Source organism: Cheilinus undulatus, linkage group 10 (genome assembly GCF_018320785.1).
Source record: "Cheilinus undulatus linkage group 10, ASM1832078v1, whole genome shotgun sequence".
Lineage (NCBI taxonomy): Eukaryota > Metazoa > Chordata > Actinopteri > Labriformes > Labridae > Cheilinus > Cheilinus undulatus.
Genome location: NC_054874.1, coordinates 349661 through 370000, shown reverse-complemented (window position 1 = coordinate 370000; position 20340 = coordinate 349661). Strand labels below are relative to the sequence as shown.

The window sequence follows — 20340 nt, the reverse complement described above, 5'->3', positions numbered from 1 at the left end:
ATAGGACGGCAGAAGACAGATAGGAAATGTTGGAACAGAGGGAGATAACATGCAGCAAATATAGCAGACCGAGAGTTGAACCTGTGACCAGGACTGTAGCCTCTAAATGAACGCCTACTCTCCCCTCTGAGCTACATCTGTGCCCACTGAAGCTACTTTTGTTACAGCAGGGGCGGCTGGTTAATGGAGGTCTCTGGGGGGGTCGCCCCGCTGCCCCCCAACAGGAGAACGACAGACCTTCACTGGAGGAGATTTTAGAAATAAGCGTGAGAATCTCTGCACACAACAACATATGATGAGTGCATATGAGCTCTAAAGTTTCTGTTTTATCAGGGATCCTACCCTAGGACAGACGAACACTGCACCGGCTCTGTGCCGATAAACTCACAGTTTTAAAATGAGTGTGCACATCTGTCTGTTTGCTCTGTCTGCAAACTAAACAGGCAGACTTTGTAGATTTGTACATGGCCTTAAACTTTGAAAGAGAAAAAATAAAATAAGTGGAACACAACATTTCGTTTTGGCAGCTATTTTTAACCTCCTAAGACCTGAGCTGTTTGGATGCGTTTCTGGTTTCTCCTACTTAGTCGAGATGAGACGGATCTGATAGGTTTAAACGCTCATCCTTGTCTTTGAACAGGAATTCATTTTAACCAAAAAAAAAAAAAAATAAGTCCAATGGCAACACAAATTCTCTAAAATTTCAAAGAAGCTTCCTAAATTTCTGTGAAAAATAAAACATATTCTTAAAGTTTCTTATAAAAACTACCCCAGATTTCTTCAAATATTTCTCATATTTTAAAGTTTAAACATTCTAATTTCTCCTGAAAATTAACAAACATTTCAAAGCAAATTCCAAAATTGTACTATGAAAATGCCAGAAAACACCCCAGACCTCCTAATAAATTTCCATAAGTTTCCCCAAGAAATAAGGAAATTTCAACGGACATCCTCTTCCCCCAGCTGCAATCAAGTTCCCAAATCAAACTAATATACTTCCCAAGTTTCCTCGAAAAACGCCAAAAAATTCAAAGCCACCCCCCCCCCATAACTTAGATTAAATTCACCAAAACTGCAAATACATTTCCCAAAATTGTATAAAAATGCGTGAAACTGTCAAAAAGTCTCACAAATATATATAAAAAACTCCCATGAATATACAAAAAAATCCCACAGCAATAAAAAATAAATAAATTAAAAAAAAAATTTAAAAATCCCAAAATATCAGTCAAAATTCCTGGAAATGTTAATATCACATTCCTACAATATTTGAAGTAAATAACTTCAACTTTGATGGAAATTCCAGACAATTATTTTAAATATCCTGATAGTTGAAATTATGACTGCGTTGTATGAAAGCCAGAATGTCATGTCCTCATATGTGCATTCAGGATCTTAGGAGGTTAATTTTAGTCTTTAAATGAAATGCATTTTAGTTTTAGTCCTATTATAGTCATTCCTATCCTTTTTAGTTTTAGTCCATAAAAGTCCTCACATTTTAGTCTTTACTTTTAGTCCAAGCATTTATTCTCTGGCCTGAATCTGGTACCAGATCATGGTAGTGTGTTCTCTGTACTCTGTTAAACCTGGGGTCCCTGCTTTCTACAGCTGAGAGGCAGAATAGATACAGATGTGTTGTTTTTAGACGGATTTATCCACAGTGGAGAAATATCACAACCTGACACGCCTGGGAAAGCTTCAATAGGAAACATTAGAGAAAAGGCAGAGGCTTTGAAAAAAACTGAGTCTGATGGATGAACGTTCTGTCTGTCACATCTCTACGGGCCAATCAGAGCAACAAAACACGTGACGTTGCTATTGAGCTCCGTGTGGAGCTAGTGAGGAATAACGTGAACCATGGCGACTGTAGACATGTCAGTACTTTTGTGGTGTTTGAAAAGAAAACAGCTCGCTGCTGTTCTTCATTCTTCTTTAAATGTCGTCAAGTTCTGATCAAACTGGCGCTTCAGCAGCATCCACACTAATCTCTTCCTCCATAACTGCACCAGCTCCTGCTGCTGCTTGGTTACATCACAACTCCGCCTGCCTGAAAGTACCGCCCCTCATCACTGATTGGTCCTGTCACTTTCTAACCGGGCCCAAACGGTTCAGACGGGAGCTTTGAAGATGGATTCACCAGAGAGAAACAAGGAAACGGGCGAATCCGTCTGCTTTGCAAGGTTAGAAATATGACAGATTTAGAATGTCTGATGAAAACTACATTACATTTGAGTCTAGTTTTAGTCATCTTGATGAAAACTAAACTTAGTTTTTGTCACTTTAGTCATCACAGATCACAGACCTTTAGATAGATAAATTAATAAAAACTTCAGGAAGTGGTTTCTGCAAATAAAAGCACAATAAAAATGCCTTTTTTTGCACATTATCGCTAAACATTACTGAGCTAATCTAAAGTTCTGAAAGCACTGACACATTCAAGCAAACAGAAAAAAGGTTAAAGAAGCTCTGGGAAAAACGGCAGCAGGCACGGATCAAAAGCCGCCATCTGAACCTGGACGGTCCGTCTCCACCAAGCGGTCCAGCTTGGTTGGGTACAGTTTGTCCTCTTTTAGCCCTGATCATTGCAGCAGGTGCCTGTTGTTCGATAATTTGATTGTTTGTTGGACTCAGGGCGCCTGTCTTCGTTATCAGTCCCTTCTCTGCGTTCTTCTTGCTGTCTAGCCTCGGTGCTGACCTCTGAACCAGGTCAGTTTGGTAGTTCTGCAGAGGAAGTGATTAAATCAGCCAGAACATTCTTCCATTGTTTTACTTCAGGTTTTCTATGGAGATTTTTGCAGGCACAGGAAACGTTCCAACATTTCTGGGCATCCAGCAGACACTGATTTGAAAGTGCATGTGCTGAAGTTGCATCCAGCAGCCACAGCTTTCCTCACACTCTTTATTTTAAAAAGTGCTGTTGCATGCTGGAGTGGGCTCTGAGAGCTGTCAGAAGTTGTATCTACCACACAGAGAAATGTGAACAGCTGTGTACTAACTCTCTGCTGATTTCCTATCATCCCTTTTTTAGTCTTCCTGTCTCAGATTCTCTCCTCATTGCTTTGGCTTCTCCTTCATCGCCATCCCTCTCAAAAATGCAGAAAGAACGAATAAAAGAGCACGGAGTAAATTTTTCATCCCACTTTTCTTTCTTCATTTTCCTGTCAACAACAAAACAAACTCGACGCTGTAAAAGCCTCCTCTCTGAGCTCCATTAAATTCAAAGAAAGGAACAGTTTGCATGACAGTTTGGAACGTCTCACTTTTTCTTTCAGGACTTTAAAGAGAAGCGTACTCCCAGAGGGAAAAATATCGCTCTTATTGCTTTTCTGTTGGGCAAATTTTCTCAGAATGGAGATTTTAAATTCACCAAAATGTCACAATTGCTCCGGCGTGCTTCCTGGCGTTCTAATAACCTCCAGCGTTTGAAGTGGTGTGCTGACATTTGCTCATCTAGTATTTATCAGCGTTTTTCAAACACCTGAGAGATGAAGAGAGAGGGAAATCACAACAGAGAAACACGCCACCTCTTGTGAACTGCTGACTTTGACTTGTTTTGGAGGGAACAAGCAAACAAAAGTGTGCTCTGAAGCATTTCCACTGGAGCGAGTTTAACCAAAGCTCATGCTATCTTAATGCTTTCAAGGCCAGAGTGGAACTTCAGTACGGAGGCCAGCTTTGGGCGGCCATTGTGCTCCCTCTTTTTGTTTATTTGAGTTATATGTGATAGAAGAGGACTGAAAACCTGGCTAACCTATATACACCCCCCCCCCCCCATGCGACCACAGCACATGTACACACTCTCAGACTCACACACAGATTATGTGTTGAGCCAAGAAATCAGCAGCAAACTCAGCAGTCAATATTCTTCATCAGAGCGTTAAAAGACTATCAATAAAGAAATGAGGGTGCAGAGCTGCTTATGGGTTTGAAGGGGAATGCCCCCCAGCTCCAGGTCTGTTAAATGTCTACTGTGTGCCCTGGAACTCAATGACTGTTTCAGCAGTAAGCCAATCAGGGGTTCCCTTTCAACCAGAAACCTGCTGAGAGGTCCCATAACAGGCTTAGCACACATCAGCTGCAGCAGAGGCACAGAGCCAGGCACGTGCACAAACGGAAAAATGGGGGCTTTAGCAGCGGCCCCTCTGCCCTCTGTAGAGGAAGAACCCTGCAGAAACAATGATGATTGTTTGGGAAAAAGCCTGATCAGAGAGCTGATGTGTCTGAATAAGAATATAAGGAGGGGAATATGTGATGAAGGCCAGCATGATGATCTCTGCTTAATCCTCTTTGCTGCTGCCAGCTAGAGAGTGCACGTGAACACGCACGCCCACACGCACTCTGTCAGGGTGATGATGGCTAACACTGAGGTAGAGGCAGACATGTATGGTGTTCATTTTAGGACATCCTCAGGGCTCAGAGCGAGGTGTCATGTGTCATATGAAAAAGGCATCAGGGAAAAAAGCCATCAGGAAAAAAAGGCATCAGGAAAAAAAGGCATCAGGAAAAAAAGGCGTCAGGAAAAAAAGCCATCAGGAAAAAAAGGCGTAAGCTGTCAGGAAAAAAGGTGTCAGGTCTCAGGAAAACAGGTGGGAGCACTTTCTATGCCCCCCTCTCCTTCATGCTTATAAGCGTAAAAATAAAGAGTCATTTATACGATTTATAATGCCTTATAACACGAATCATAATGATTTATAAACACACTCATCAGTCACAGTGTACACACAGGTTTATGCATTCATAAATACTCAGAAAAATACTCATACTTTACAGCTAAAGCTAGAGACCTAATGCCTTTATCCTGAAGGAAACAACAAGACATGTGAAGCTTCTATGAGTGGCAGCTAAAATATTTAATAAATTCAGCCCCAGCATTACCATGCATTATTATTATTATTATTATTATTATTATTATTATTATTATTATTACTTTTATTATTATTATTATTATTACTATTATTATTATTACTATTACTATTATTATTATTATTACTATTACTATTATTATTATTATTACTTTTATTATTATTATTATTATTACTTTTATTGTTATTATTATTATTATTATTATTATTACTTTTATTATTATTATTATTATTATTACTTTTATTATTATTATTATTATTACTATTATTATTATTACTATTACTATTATTATTATTATTACTTTTATTATTATTATTATTATTACTTTTATTATTATTATTATTATTATTATTACTTTTATTATTATTATTATTATTACTATTATTATAATTATTATTATTATTATTCTTATTATTATTATTATTATTACTATTATCATAATTATTATTATTATTAATTTTATTTTTATTATTATTGCTATTATTATTATTATTATTAATTTTATTATTATTATTATTATTATTATTATTATATTATTATTATTATTACTATTATTATTAGTATTATTATTATTATTATTATTATTTTAAATTATTATTATTATTAATAATAATAATAATAATACCATTATCATTATTATTGTAAGTATTATCATTATCATCATCATAAACATTATCATTTTCATTATTATTTTTATCTTAAACTATTTTGTTGCTGTGCTGTGAGATTTACTCAGCCAAAAAAGCATCTTTGTATTTCTGTGGTGATGTGAGATGAAAATGGAGGTGTGTCTTTATCGTCAGTATTTAGTCAGGTGTCTGCAGGTGAGGTGGAGCACAGGTGCAGCGATGATGACAGGTGGATCTGTACTGAACTACGTCTGCAGAGGCTGAGCCTAGATGTGAAGCCACTGAGCGGCGGGCTGATTCTGCTTAGCTCAGCAAGAACAGTCCAACACTCTACCAAACTCCAGCGCCCACCTGCTGTGTTGTGTGCTCTATTATTCCTTTAACAGTGTCTGAAACATTGTCATTCCAGGCATGCATCCATTTAGTTTGGTGAATTCCAGCCCCTGCCCCTCTGAAATCCTCCGAACGTTCCCTCACAGAGGCAGCCAACCCCTGGGTGACAGCTGCTGCTCAGGAGGAGGACGACTGTCCTCTAATTGGGAGATCTGCGGCTGCGTGAGCCTGTGCCTCGTTATGTGGATATACCCGACTGTCTGCTGCTCGCTGGAAAATACCACCGCTTAGTCTGGAACGGGCTGTAGAGCGACTCTGTGAAGGCTCAGAGAAGGCAGAGAACACTCTGGAATAAGGGACTTAATTACAGTCTAACCGTCAGCGTGTTTGCTACAAAGGCTGCAGGCTGCTTTTACTCTGCAGGACTGCTGAGACCAAGGAGGTAGACGGGGGTGCACATGGGAGCTGGGGGGGGGGGTATCTACCAGAGGTGGGCACAGAAAAACACAATTCAACTTTGTTAACCATTCATCTACTGACAGACGCCAGGGCGGTATTTAACAGGATCATTGGTGCATTTATCCATGCATGCATGTGAGGTGCATGCAGATTCCTGATGGTGGCGTTATAGAGTCTGAATGAGTGTGACAGCCTGCTGCTAAAGGAGAATAAAAGTTCAACTTTAAGCTCAAACTGAGATTCTGAGTTAGGGTTGGTCACATGTCAAAGACCAAACCTGTGACTGTCTGACTTCAGCCTGGTTTCTGGAACTCTGTTAGCGCCATAAAAGCAGAAATCAGTTCTTCTTCACTGCCTGAAAACACCGCATGTATGAGCTACCGTTTTTAGAGCAGAGAAGAAGAACCGGAGGATCCACTACAGCAGCAGAGAATGGTTTCTGTGTGACAGTTTCTCTCTGAGTGTGATGGTTAAAACGCCGTCCAGACCGGCGCTGTCGTACACGACAGGAAGTGACACCGTTTATAAAAAGTTTAATCACTTTTTTTTATCCATTTTTATCCAATTAAGACCATTTTTACTGCTAGCTTAAATGCTAACATCATATTGTTTACCCTTAGTGAGGGTCTGTCAGCCAATAGCAGGCTGTTCTGCTGTCCCCTGTATGATTGATATTTTAATATTTAGCAGCAAAACTCAGTATTCAGCAGAAAAATGACTTTAGGCTCACAGAGATGCTGGACATGATGATTCTATGAGTCAAATATTCAGCAGGTCTGAAATAATCCACCAGTGTGAAAGTCAGTCAGCATCAGTGTTACTCAACCACAGACACAAACTGTAGAAAATACCTTTAAGAGCCACATCTAAGGGCCGAGGAGTGGTGAAGGTGGGTTAGTGGCAATACAAATAAGTTAACATTGGCATTAATGGTCAATAACGTTGCAAAAAATGGTTAAAAGGGGCTAAAGTGGCAAAAATGGGTTAAAGTGGCAATAAGTTAACAATGGCAGCAAAGTTGCAAAAAATGGTCAAAATGGGTGAAAAGGAGTCAAAATAGGCATGAAATGGCAAAAAGTGTGAAAAGTGTGAATAAAAATAAGTTAAAGGGGGCAAAAATGGACAAAAGTGCCAAAGAATGGATGAGAAGACACTAAAATGAGCAAAAAGCAGCAAAGAGTGGCAAAAAGGGGAAAAAGTTTAGAAATAGAAAAAAGCAGTATGAAAGAGGCAGAAATGGGTAAAACTAACCAAAAAAATGAAAAAGTGGCAAAAAGAAAAATGCAAATAAGGGCAACGGAAACATACAGACAGAAAATAAAGTTTGACTTTTCGAGCCTTCTGCCAAACTGGTTAATGTGACCTGCAATGGGTCGATTCTGAGGTCAAACTTTCCTTTTTCAAGGTTTTTTTGGGAAGAATTATTTCAGATTGAGAGCCACTAATCATCACCAAACGGCCACATGTGGCCCTAGAGCCATAGGTTGATACCCAACACCTCGGTATCAGAGCATCGTTCTCACATTCTGTTAATAAAAACAAAACTTCCTCTTAAAAGAGAAAATCCTGATTGGAATGTCTGAATTCTTTTGGTCAGAGACTAAAACTACAACAATCCAGCAGAAACAGACTCTCCTGGCCGTTAACCATTCAGACTCTGGTAGTTTTGGTTTCTGTGGAATATTTTCATTTCTGTGTGCCAAGTGAAATAATTTCAGCTTCCAGAATAAAACTAGGATGTTTGTTAGAAACTCTCCCTCCTGTTTCACAGCTTTGGGAAGAAGAGGAACTGAAACGGTGATGGGGGCTGATGATTGGTCCTCAGGTGTGCGTCCTCTCTCAGCTGTGGATCTAGCAGGTGCTCTACAGCGGCTCCATGACTCCAGCAGTCAGCTTTGATAATGCTGAACATTTATCTCCGTCTCCCCCAGCCATGAACATCAGAGCAGTTTTATCTGTGATGTCACGTCAGCGTACAGCCTCCTGCTGACAGACTGGAAAAGATGGTGGACGGCTGCGTGGGGGACCCGTGGGGATTTTCTAGGGGATCGGGGGACATCGTGGTGACAGCTCCAGCCCTCATGTTTCCAGTCCTCTCGTTCTTGGATCGTGTCTCCTGGAGGCTGGGAGGACTTTCACTTTAGGTTGAGTCAGGATCGGGGATATTTGGGTTCCCTGAAAGTGGCGCTCAGAGTCGGCTGCACACACAAGGCTTCTGTGTCAGGTTAGGATTATCGTGTTGTGTGGCTGCAGGTGCAGAGTGACCTTCTGGCTGACTATGAGAGGGATAGAAACAGCAGAGAGAGATTCCATTTTAGCTAAAGGGCAGAAAATCATCACCACAGAAGCACGTGCACAGGAGGACAGAGGAGCAGAGTCTCCTCTGTGCGGTAAAAGCTTCAGTGAAAGCCATGAGGGCATGAATGGATGGGAGCACCTCTACCTAACCTGAGCCCAAACACCCCTGAGGAAAACCGTCCCTCAAACAGACGTGGTTACACCACAAATCATCTGATTTCAGGTAAACATGGATCCGCTCATCAGTTCACTCAGCCATGAACTCTCTGCTGTCCCAGGACAGGAGACGGAGGAGGACCAGGGATCTGCAGCTTCATCAGACACATGGAGACACAAGCAGCCAGCCAGGAGAGCGTCCCGCGCAGGAAGAGGGCGACTTTATTCCCAAACCTCCAAACAGGGACACTCTATCAGCACTTTTTCATCAGAGCACCTTTCAGCAGCACGCAGAGAGCCTCAGCAGATGAAATATCACACCTCCCACTATCAGCCAGAGTTCACCTGAAAATGTAATTATATAACACCAGTGAACACAAAATAAGAGGGCCGCGTAGTGAAGAGAACATATTTGCTCTAAGCTGGCTGTCATTAGTCTCAGTGAAGTAGGCCGCAGTAGTCCTACTTCCTGTTTGCTCATACTAATGCTGCCTTTAACCTCAGTGAGCTGCACCTCTCCAGGAGCTCTTTGCTAAATGCTAACTAGCATGACAGCTAGCCTTTCAGACCTGCAGCCTGACCTCACTGGTCTGGAAAGTTCAAGAGTTAGTTTAGGAAGGCCACTGAGTCCAGCACTGTTAGAATAGAGATCAGCTGATCTCACACACACCCTCATCAGCTGCTTAGCATGCTATTGGCTAATCCAGTGGTTAGCCACGTCAGAAGTCAGTCAACATTTTTACGGTTCCTTAGTTCGTTACATAATCGCTCATCCTCCTGAAGTTCCTCGTTATCTTTCAAAATAAAGGTCTGGATCAAACAGGAAGAAATTCTGGCATTAATTTGATTTAATTTTGTAATCCTCAGAAAGCTGGGGTTGCTCTACAGTGGCTCTAATTGTTGGTGTGTTTTAATTCCATTGGGATTATTGTTGGTAGATTTATTCAGCCCTGTTCCACACAGACACCTACACCCAGAGCTTCATGTGCTCCTCCTCTAGAATACTACACATCTTAACAACTCTGAGCCCCGTGATGGGTCCAACATTTCTGGGTCTAATGTTCCTCGTGCACAGAGAAGGAAATATAATGTAGGTGTATGCACTCAGCGCTGAGATGGAGCGATCTCTGACTGTAGCACAGCCAAGAGCTGCAGGACGTTTAGCTTGGCATGCTAAACATAAACCAACTGTAAGGATGCACACGCTCAGAACTGCCAAGTTTATAGTAGTGATTAGCCTGCAGTCATCTCTGCTAACATGGCATGAACATATGACACATAAAACACAGCAGCCAAGAGAAGCTAACCCACCTATACCCAATCAGAAGCCATCTGATCAAACGGAGACCCGGAGCCTTTCCTGGAGTGCACTGAGCGGACTGTGGCAGGGAACATCCCGACACACTGAAGGTCACGTATCTGCAGACACGCAAGGAGATTCTCACAATTAGGCTGGATGTAAGGCCGGTCCTGCACACATGCACGGTCCTCCACAGAGGTTAAGCGCTGGCTGTAATGAGATGAGTAATCAGTTGTGTCAGATAGATCGTCTGCCAAAAGGAGAGGACAGAGGAGGAGTGTGTGCCAGGACTGCACACCTCCTCTTCCTCCTCTTTGGCTTTTTTTTTTCTTACATCTCTTTCAGCGTCTCGCTGCTCGGGCCAGGGGAGGGGAGGAGAGTGGAACATTGTTTCCCCGCAGGGCGACAGAGCACAGAGCAGCTTCTGCCAGGATATCACGCCTCCTCTCCTCTCTGGACTCCTCTCTCTTTGAGGCCGATACGGCCGATCGCCTCCTCATCTGGATCCAGAGGAGTCAGGCGAGGAGATGAAGAGGCCCGCTTCATATTTGATGCACAAACAGACCATGTCTACATTCTGGTGAGTCGACCTGAAAAGTCCACAGTAGGACTCTGGAGTAAAACCCTCACGCTGTAGAAGAGGGATACCCAACAGTGGGGTTCTGGTTCTGGAGGTTTGATTGTTGGCTGTATTATCAGGAATATCCAGGTCAGACCGACCACAAGCTACCTGAGACTGAAACCAGGACAGACCAGGGGTTCTCAACCTTTTCAGCCCAGGACCCCCAAAATAAAGGTGCCAGAGACCAGGGACCCCCACGGTACCTGAGGGTGGTTGAACATCACCAATCACATTCAAGAACAGTCATGTGGAGACAAGGCTCCCTATGAGGGGGATAAAGGGGAGAGCTTCCTGGTGCACAGTCAAAATGGGGGCTAACAAAATCCTGGTCCACAGTAAAGTTAAGCTGTGGTTTATATTTACCCAGAATAATAACCTCTGTCATCAAAGAAATAGCTTTTCATTCATTTGTGTAGTGAGTAGTCCTCCTAAAATATAAATCCCTTTCTTAAAAACAGAATTAAAATGGGTCAATAATGGCAAAAATGGTGGATAAGGTGGTGAAACTGGATTTTAAAAGTAGCAGAAGTCAGAAGTGGAAAAAAAATAAAAAGTGCCCCAAAAAAATCACAAAAAAGTGGCAAAAACAGACACATAAAGTGGCTGAAATGGTTTCAAAGTGGAAAAAAAATATTGGAAATTGGGTGAAATAGGATGAAAAAATGATATAAACTGGCAAAAAATAGTTAACTGAGGCAGAAATTGGCTGAAATGGGCGTATGAAATAGTGAAATGTGGTTAATAAGGGCATAAAAAGGGGTAAAGAGGGGTTTAAAGTGGCGATAATGGGTCATGAGGGCCAACAATAGGCAGAGAGTGGCAAGAGTTGGTTTAGAAGGGACAAAAACAGGCAGAGAAATGGAGGAAAGGGTTTAAAATGGACAAAAATGGGTTTTGGGTGGCGAGAACGCGCCAAAATTGGTGGGAAAAAGTGATGAAAACCGGTTAAAATTTGGCACAAGCTGTGTAAACAGCCAACAGTGTAATTTGAAAAGTATTTTTACAGCTGGAGACCCCCTCTCAGTGTTTCCTGACCCCCAGTGGGGTCCCAACCCCAAGGTTGAGAACCACTGCTGTAGACAAACGTTTATAAGATATCGGCCTTTATTAGGAAAATGTAGTTTATTCAGGATGTCTGCCAGAAATACTACAGTACCCACAATCCCAGAGTGTCTCAGTGATTTACACTGCAAACAATGGATAAAAACACTGAACCTGAGTAGAAAGGTGCTCAGAACGACTGGCTTTATCTGTCCATGCAGCAAGATTGTTTTACATGATAGGATTTGTTGAAATAAGAACGTTAAATCTAGAAATAAGGAAGTCGGCAGAAGCCTTGAAAGGGTTCAAATAAGCAGAAAATGCTGGTTTTTGAAATATACTCAATATAAATAGATTTCTAATATTTCAACCTAACAAGTATGTTTTTGGTGGTGGGGGGAACTTGGAGGAGCCAGGGAGAGTTTTTAAATCTTGGTAAGCAACAAATCATTTACAGTGTGTGCAATATTTCTTAAACCTGAAATGTGTTCAAATGCCAGTTAATGCAGCAGAGATGCTAAACTCACACATGCACATGCAAAAATCCAACTCTCAACTTTTCCAGAATAGTTTGCAGAAAAATATGATTTTGGTTATATTTATCTTCTTAAGGTTGAGAATGGTGTAGAAATGATTAATTATTTTGATACAACTATTCAGTGAATCTGCAAAATGAGTCCAAATAAAATAACAGATTTTCATTACTGTTCAGCCTTCAGCTGGTTCTCTACAGACACAAGAGCGATATGCTTACAGTTAAAATCATGAGAGGTCGATGTAAAGACGTCACTAACACCAGTTCACCTCAGGCGGCATGAACTCTGTGAACATGCTTCACAAAATGAGTGAGAAATTCACGTGAATGAGCAAATTTGCTCCACATTCATTCTGTTTCTTCATCCACTCATTCATGAGACCCTAACCTCTCTTCTGTCTGCAGTGACTCTCAGTGTGGTACAGACTGTCGGATCCCACATGGATTTGCAAAAGGACCGTGTTTTTATTATTTGGATTTTCTTCCACATATAAAAAGGACATAAAAAGACTAACTCATGTTGTAAGGGTCGTTCTCTGCAGAGATTAAGAGCACATTTATGTCAGAGTTGATCCACATCTATGACGTGTTGATGGGGTGGTGCAGGCGTGCAGCCTAGAAGCTTCTGGTGATTCTGCCTTGTTACATGAAGAAGACATCTTTGGAGTTTCCCAAGTCTGTAAGAACGTGAATTTCAAAAGGTATGTTTGGTTCTTAAAAATCAAAGAACTGCTCCATCTTTGTTCCACCAGTCTGATCCCTTATCCCACAGGGCGGATGTGGAAGAGCTCGGCATGCCTCAAGGAGACAGTCTGTGACCTGAGGAGCTCTCAGCTCCTACTAAACTTTATTCCTTCTTTTCCTCTGTGTACACAGCTCAGGTAGAAGGATGTGTGCATGTGGACTGACACCTTCAGGCCTGTAGTGCTGATCCTCAGAGGGATGGTTTCCTCTTTCCCCCGGTTTAAACTGTTGGGGGTCTCCAGGGAGTCGTCAAGTCTCAGTTAATAGAAGGTAAAGTTCTTCCTGAATTAATGAGCTTTAAAAAGAGGTATGAAAAGGTTATGAGAGTGTGATAGGAAGAGAACACAGAGGACGACACCCGCTGAAAGCTTTCACAGAGCAGAGCTCATGAAGGTGACACTGAAAAAGTCAAAAACAGTAGTGAGGATGGTTTGAAAGCTGCAGCTGCTGCAGGGCGTCCTGTCCGTGTTCAGTAATGACAAAAGGTAAAACTTTTACCAGCACTGCTGCTGCTGCTGCTGCTGCTGCTGGGCTGTCTCCTGTAGTGGAAGGGAAATCAGTCTGCTGTCTGTCACAAAAGACATAAAAACCAGATCAAACCGAGCTGAACTGGGACCCATGGTCTGTAAGAGATGACTGGGAACATGAGCAACTACTGGACACAACTCAACTCCTCTATTCTCTTCCCTCTTGAAAATGGTGGAGCAGGGGGAGGTAGAGCATCAGCCTAACCCTGCAGGAGTGGATGCTGTAGTCTGGACCTGTCCTCCTTCTAAGCTCTCATGTGTAATGCTGACACCAGTAGTTGTTCTCTGTGGCTGCAGCTATGAGTCCTCCTCAGGTCGGTGGTATCAGCACCGTCTCTGCCTGGAGCCTGCATGTAGCCTGGGTCTGCTGAAAATGGCGGTGCTGTTTTAGCCATGATGGTCAAATGGAAGGGTAGACTCTGGGATGCTGGAGATCACCGTTCAGCCTTCTGGAGGATCATGGGACTAACCTAAGAAATATGGTGACATGCTGGTGCCCACGGATCTGCACGGTTTGGGCTGCTGTGAGTCTGCATGCTTTCAGTGGAGACAAGGTCGACTGCATTTACTTTAAACTGGAATAACAGACTGATGCTTGAAGGTGTCATGTCGGTGTTAAAGGTTGCGTTTTAATGTTCCCTCCTGTTATTGTACTAAATCTAACATGTCTGGATAATACTGCTGCTCTTGCAAATACACTTCATCCAAACCTCCACTGCACCTACTGCACACGTTCCAGAGTTCTGAACATCCTGGACATTGAGGAGCAATCATGGATGGTGCTGACCATCCCTGCTCTCTGCAGTATGCAGCAGTAGACACATGGTCGAACAACGATACCCAAAAACACGCAAAAGAAGTCATCACAAAGGAGTCCGGCCAGCTCCCTGTCCATTCACATCCAGGCCTACCAAGACTATAGTGCACTGATCATCAACTGGCGGCCCGGGGGCCAAATCAGGCCCCCCAAAGCTTCCTGTCCGGCCCCCAGAAGATCATTAAATTCAGAAAAGCAGGAAAAGAAAATGCTGTGGTATCAAGAGTATCTTTTGGCTTTAAACGTCTGCAGCATTTCACTTTTCAGCCATTATTAGTAAATATTTAAAAAGATGTGTTAAAACTGGCAAAAATAGCCAGATAAAGTGGTTAGAGAGTGGGCGATAAGCGTCCAAATGGGTTGTGGAGTGGCACAAAAGGACAAAAACTTGCAGGAAAAGTGGTGAGAAGAGGTTAAAATGTGGCAAACCATTAGTACAAAGAAAAAAGGGGCAAAAAGTATATAAAACGTGTTAAATTGGCAAAAATGGTGAAAAAAGTAATGAAAAGTGGCAAAAAAAGACAAAAAGTGGCAAAGAGTGGCACAAAGTGTGGCAGAAATGTCAGAATGAAGCAGTGAAAAGTGTGAAGCATGAGATCATATTGGCACTAAGTCATAATTGTTGAGGGCCACCGTCTAGCATTTTCAGGAGCCCGGCCAGTTCTGTGAGCACGCCTGGCTCCTTATACGGCATTATCTATCGGAACAGATCTCACTGGGAACGCCTAAAAATGTCCTGGGATTTGACAGAAAATACAAATACTAATAAAATAATGTTAATCAGAACAAAGTATTGATTGAATTTGTCTTTATTTGGAAGTCCGGCCCCCAGAGACTGTCAGGACTAAATCTGGCCCTTGTGCAGATGTACTCGATGAGCCCTGCTATAGTGAGACCATGAGGACCAAGGACCCAAAGACTCTGATGCTAGTCCACATGCTCAGATACCAGGAACACCACACGGTCTAACTCAGTGAACCCATCACCCCATGCACGCAGTCAGCAGACTGATGGATCACACTGCAGGGTGGGTGACTGCTCTAGAACCTCCACACTCTCCACCCACTGACAGATTCTGTGGCAGCATCCAAGGCATCCCAGAATCCCTGGATCTGTGTTTGTTCAGCCCCCCCTCTCAGCGGGTTGAGGAGACATCTACAGTCTCCATCACAGCCTCATCATCAGAAAAGTCCAGATCAGGGATCTGATACTCCACGGTTCTCTGCCCCTGGTGCCACCCCATGATCCAGACCATACAGGGACTGAAGAGTGTAGGGGCTAAGGTGCACCCCTGCCTCACCTCAGATTTAGGAAGCAGTCAGAGGATCCACCACACTGACAGCACTCTCTGGACCAGAATAGGGCAGACATCAGCTGGATGAGCCAAGGTAGGATCCTGCAGAGCTCCAGAATCCTCCAGAGATCTCTACTCACCCTCTATAGATTTACCGACAAAGACCAGAGCAGATGGTGGAACAGTCTCCATCAGAGACCCCAATATGTGCAACCAGATCCAGTTCTCATCTCTCCAGAGTCAGATAAACTTCTGTTATTTTTGCATCGCTGTATCATCCATGAAGGGTAGTGCCAACTTTTCTACAACCCTGTGTGCCGTCAGACGTTGCTTGCAAATTTTGCTAATTCACACATTCATGGAGCAACTTTCAGTGAATGAGGGGACAGAAGAACGCAAAGTCTCCTGTTAGAGTTCACCAGTGTTTGAGTCAGCAATCCTAAATAAAAGACGGTTTTTAAAGAATAAAACTATGAAACATGCAGAACATGTGGTCGGATCAAAGAGAAGGGTAGAAGGACGGGATAAAGGAAGAATAAAACAGGACTGTTTTGTATTTTTAACACAAGCACTCTGCTTTTTTTCCCTTAAAATCTCCCCAACATGTATTTTTAATTCTTTCAGATGGATGTAAAACCAACACTGAGGTTCAGCTGAGTTTACTCAGAAAGAGGGATGACAAAGACCGAACGCTGGAGTGAGAGAAAATGGGCCAGAAAGAAAAGATAGAGGTGGAAAAGAAGGAAAGGGAATTTGAGTCCAGCGCGGTGTTGACATCTGCCTCAGCATGACAGGCCGGAGAGAGAGAGGGAGAGGAGACAGAGGGAGGTATGTGAGGGAAAAGCCTCAGGTGAAGTCACAACAAAAGAGCAGAACGAGAAAAAGAAGGGGAGAAAAGACGACGGGCAGGGAGAGATGAAGGGTGAAAGATGAAACTGAGGAGGACGAGAAAGAAAGGAGAGCAGAGAAACAGGGAGGCCGCTGATGGAGCAGCATGGAGAGATTTCTCTGTCAGAGTCATTAGCAGCTGCTAAGATGGTTTGGAGTCCAATATGGCACATGCACACACATGCGCACACACATGCGCACACACGCACACACACATGCGCACACACGTGCACACATGAACACTAACACCATCTGTGGCAGGAAAAGCTTGCATAAATTCTCACACATATACACATGAAGGCTCTCCTCTAGACATTTATCGTCTTCTTTCCCTGTTTTTACTGTGAGAAACCCAACCACAGAGACATCTTCAGTCCTAATCTTCAACAGTCCACTCAGCACTGACTTCTCTGGCTTTAAAGAGCCTGTAAAGTGAAAGGAATCTGTATGTTTGTTGTACGACAGCTCACTGTGTTATGAACCCCTAAAGATAAAACATCTCTGAGTTTATCAAATTAAGCTTCAAAATCATGAAAAAATGCAGGATGGTGTAGGTGTGTCTGATGAATGAGCTGAAGGCATATGGAACTATTATTGTTGCAAAAGTATTTATCAATGCATGCAAAGATCTGTGCACAAATCCACAAATATGTGTTCAGATCTGCAATAAGCAGAAATATCTGCAGAAATAATCTGCCATTATTTATTCTGCGCTTTAAGGTTGCCAGCCCTAACCAGCAGGTTAACAAAAGAGGAAAACTGTCGTGTTTTCTGGGCCCAGAACTTTCTCTTTTTGCAGGATGATCAACAGAGGGAGCGTGTGTCATCAGTGTTCAGTCATACAGAAGCTTTAGGAGGAGCCCCATTTTCTGATGTGCACTACGACGTTCCAATCACATGCATCGCACGCACGCCGCTGAGCGCGTCAATCCACACAGAGCAGATCAATCCTAACAGCAGGGAGACGTGCAAACTATCAGGTCACCTTCAAAATACAAAAGTGCTCTGATTCCTGGCAGTACATCATCACTATGGCAACAGAGGGTCTCATCCTGTGGCACAAAGGTCATCAGGAGGTCACAGAGCTAGTACGGCACGACTGATAAGGTAGAGTCAACTTTAGAGGTGGAAAAACCACAGTCCTGAAAACATGAACCTCTAAACTTTATTATGTACTCACCCATGAAAGAAAACACCGAATCAAGTCCAAATGAGCAGCAAATCACCCAGGAAGGAACAATAATCCTGATGTCAGAGGTCGCTGACCTGTGGTGCAGAGTGCAGCGAGGTCAGAGTCAACAGTCGTTCTTCTGCAGCAGAGTCATGCCACTAACCAAACCACACTGATGAGTTCAGGGACCGTCGTAATTCTGGCCCTTATTTCAGTGCAGCTAAACTTTGAATCAGTGCTTCTGTTTTTACCACAGTCTTTCACACCAGTACCTGGACCTCTGCTGAGGGAAAGACTGAGAGGACTTCTGGCTCCTCTGCAGACAGGACACAGGTGAATCTAGTCAGGGCAATCAGAGAGGAGGGAACACACAAGCAGAGGAAGAAAACTACAAAATAAAACAGGAAGCTCTCCAAAGAAGAACAGGGAGAAAACACAAGAACAGGGAGAAAACACAAGAACAGGGAGAAAACACAAGAACAGGGAGAAAACACAAGAACAGGGGGATCAGGAACTAAATGACAGAAAACTGAACTGGGAGAAGCTAAGTCTAAAGACGAGGAGAATCAGGAGGTTAAAATGAAGGTGTAAAGTCAGAAGATGCTGGAAATACACGGGGAACATGTCAGAATCCCTAAACTAGATGAAGACCCAGCCATGTTTGACTAGCTGTGAATGCAGGCTTGGTGCTGGTACTGTCTGCAGAGGTCCTCTGTGTGGGCTGATCTCTCTCTGCTCTAGCTGCAGTCTCCTCTTCTTCCAGGCTCTGCTGTGATGTTTGCATGTTCAGAAGAGGACATGTTGGCCGTCCTCTGCTGCTGAGGTGGAGATAAAGTTAGCTGCTTCAGGTTAAACTGGTAAATATCATGCTGATGTCATCGTGTGTGTGTTAAACCCAGTTTATTCATCTAGAGCTGTTAGCATTCTAGGTCTAATGTTAAGAGTTGTAGTATTTAAAGGCTTTGACTGTGGCCTTATTTATGCATCTGTGCAGAAATTAAAGGGTTATTCCAGAGAAACGGTGAGAAAACGTCCATAACCAGGACGTCACTGCTGTCAGCGACTTCAACAAATAAATCATCACAGAATAATCTGCCGCATGCTCCGAGCTACAGTCAGGTGCTTTTGAGTTTTCATGTGGATGAGATTATTAAAAAAAAAACAAACAAACAAACACGGAGAAGGAAAACCTCAGGTAAAAAAAAAGAAAAAGAAAAATACACAACGACAGACTCAGGATGTTTGAGAGGCAGGAGCAGAACGACTAAAAAGGCCCCAGCTTTATAACTTTATATGCTGAGGAAACAGTTCTAACAGATTTATAGTGAAATATAAAGAAACCCTTCAGAGTTTATTATAAGAGCTTCAAACCAACCAGACCAGTGCAATAACACAGATGAGGAACCAGTAACTATTGAACTGTTTATTTCACAAATAAGGCAGGATGTCAGAGAAACACACCCAGAAGTGCTGTAGCCTCTCAGAGAAGGTTCCTGGTTCCCTTAGTCAGGGCCGTTCTGTGCTGAGTCTGCATGTTCTCCTCATGCATGCCTGGGTTCTCCAGGTTCTCCAGGTTCTCCAGGTTCTCCTACTTCCTCCCACCATCAAACACATGCTCGTTAGGTTCATTAGTGACTCTAAATTGCCCGTAGTTGTGAGCATGCCTGATTTGTTTCTACATGCTCCCCGTCTCTCACCAATGACAGCTGGGATAGGCTTGGGCCCCCGTGGCCCCCAGCAGGATAGGCGAGTTTTTACACCAAAGAAGTGCAGTTTGAAATTTCCTTCATTTAGAGGGAACTTCATCAGGTTTGGTCCACATTTATGGCACCAAGGGGGAACATTCCCAAAGACCTCATGGGGGGGCGTGGCTTTCTCTGCTCTGAGGTTGTCGATATTTTTACTAAGATCATGGCAAAACTTGACTGAAGAAGTTTTTATAAACATGTTTTGGTCTGATAAACATACAGCACTTAACAAATGTATTAAAAATGATCATGGACATTCAAATGTTTCAAACATCTTTATTTAAATGAAAATGTTATTTTGAAGAAAGTTATGAGATTCATGACGCCCAGTGGGAGGGGCTTTTGCTTTAAATGAAGGCCGCCATGGCCTAGTGGGTCAGTTGGTTCTGGGTTACAGAGCAGGTAACACCAGGTTTGACTTTGACTTCTTTTCTGCCTTTTTGAGTTGTTGAGTTATTGAAGGACTCTTATGTTTAATTGTATATAGTGTAAAAAGTATTTTTTCCCACTTTTGCTCATTTTTCCCTATTTTTGTGCTGCACTTTGGGAGGCCGGCTGAAAATAAATTTCTCCATCACTGCAATCTTCTGACTACGCCTGTGTTTTTGAAAGAACCCCGCCACAGAGCAGCTGTCATCTCTGTCTCCATCTCTGAGACCATCCAGCATCCTGAAGTGCTTTAATGCCGACTCTTTCATTTTCAGTCAGCAATGAGGAATTTCAAACTGAATTCATCCAAATGTGAGCTGGCTCACTGGGCTTCTCTGAGAAGTCAGAAATGAATCAAGCATAACATTCAACCACTAAAACTCATTTTTCTCTTCAGGAATGACAGTAAATAACTATAATCTGACACATTCATCAAGAAATATTCATGTGCTTTACTAGTTTTCCAGTTTTTTTTTTGTTTTTTTT

The 20340-nt window shown here is 42.6% G+C and overlaps 1 protein-coding gene across 2 annotated transcripts in view; it reads right to left on the bottom strand.

Moving 5' to 3' along the window:
* The window catches only part of il1rapl2 (interleukin 1 receptor accessory protein-like 2), a 515311-nt gene extending 497318 nt beyond the window's left edge, over positions 1-17993 (bottom strand). The window contains exons 1-2 of one of the 2 annotated variants that reach the window (XM_041796951.1): positions 17950-17993; positions 17687-17772 (exon numbers count right to left, since the gene is read on the bottom strand). The gene's annotated coding sequence lies outside the window, so the exon portion shown is untranslated. Of the gene's footprint in view, positions 1-17686 lie in introns of both variants that reach the window. The other variant, XM_041796950.1, reaches the window with a different exon arrangement.
* Between the last annotated feature and the right edge of the window lie 2347 nt (positions 17994-20340).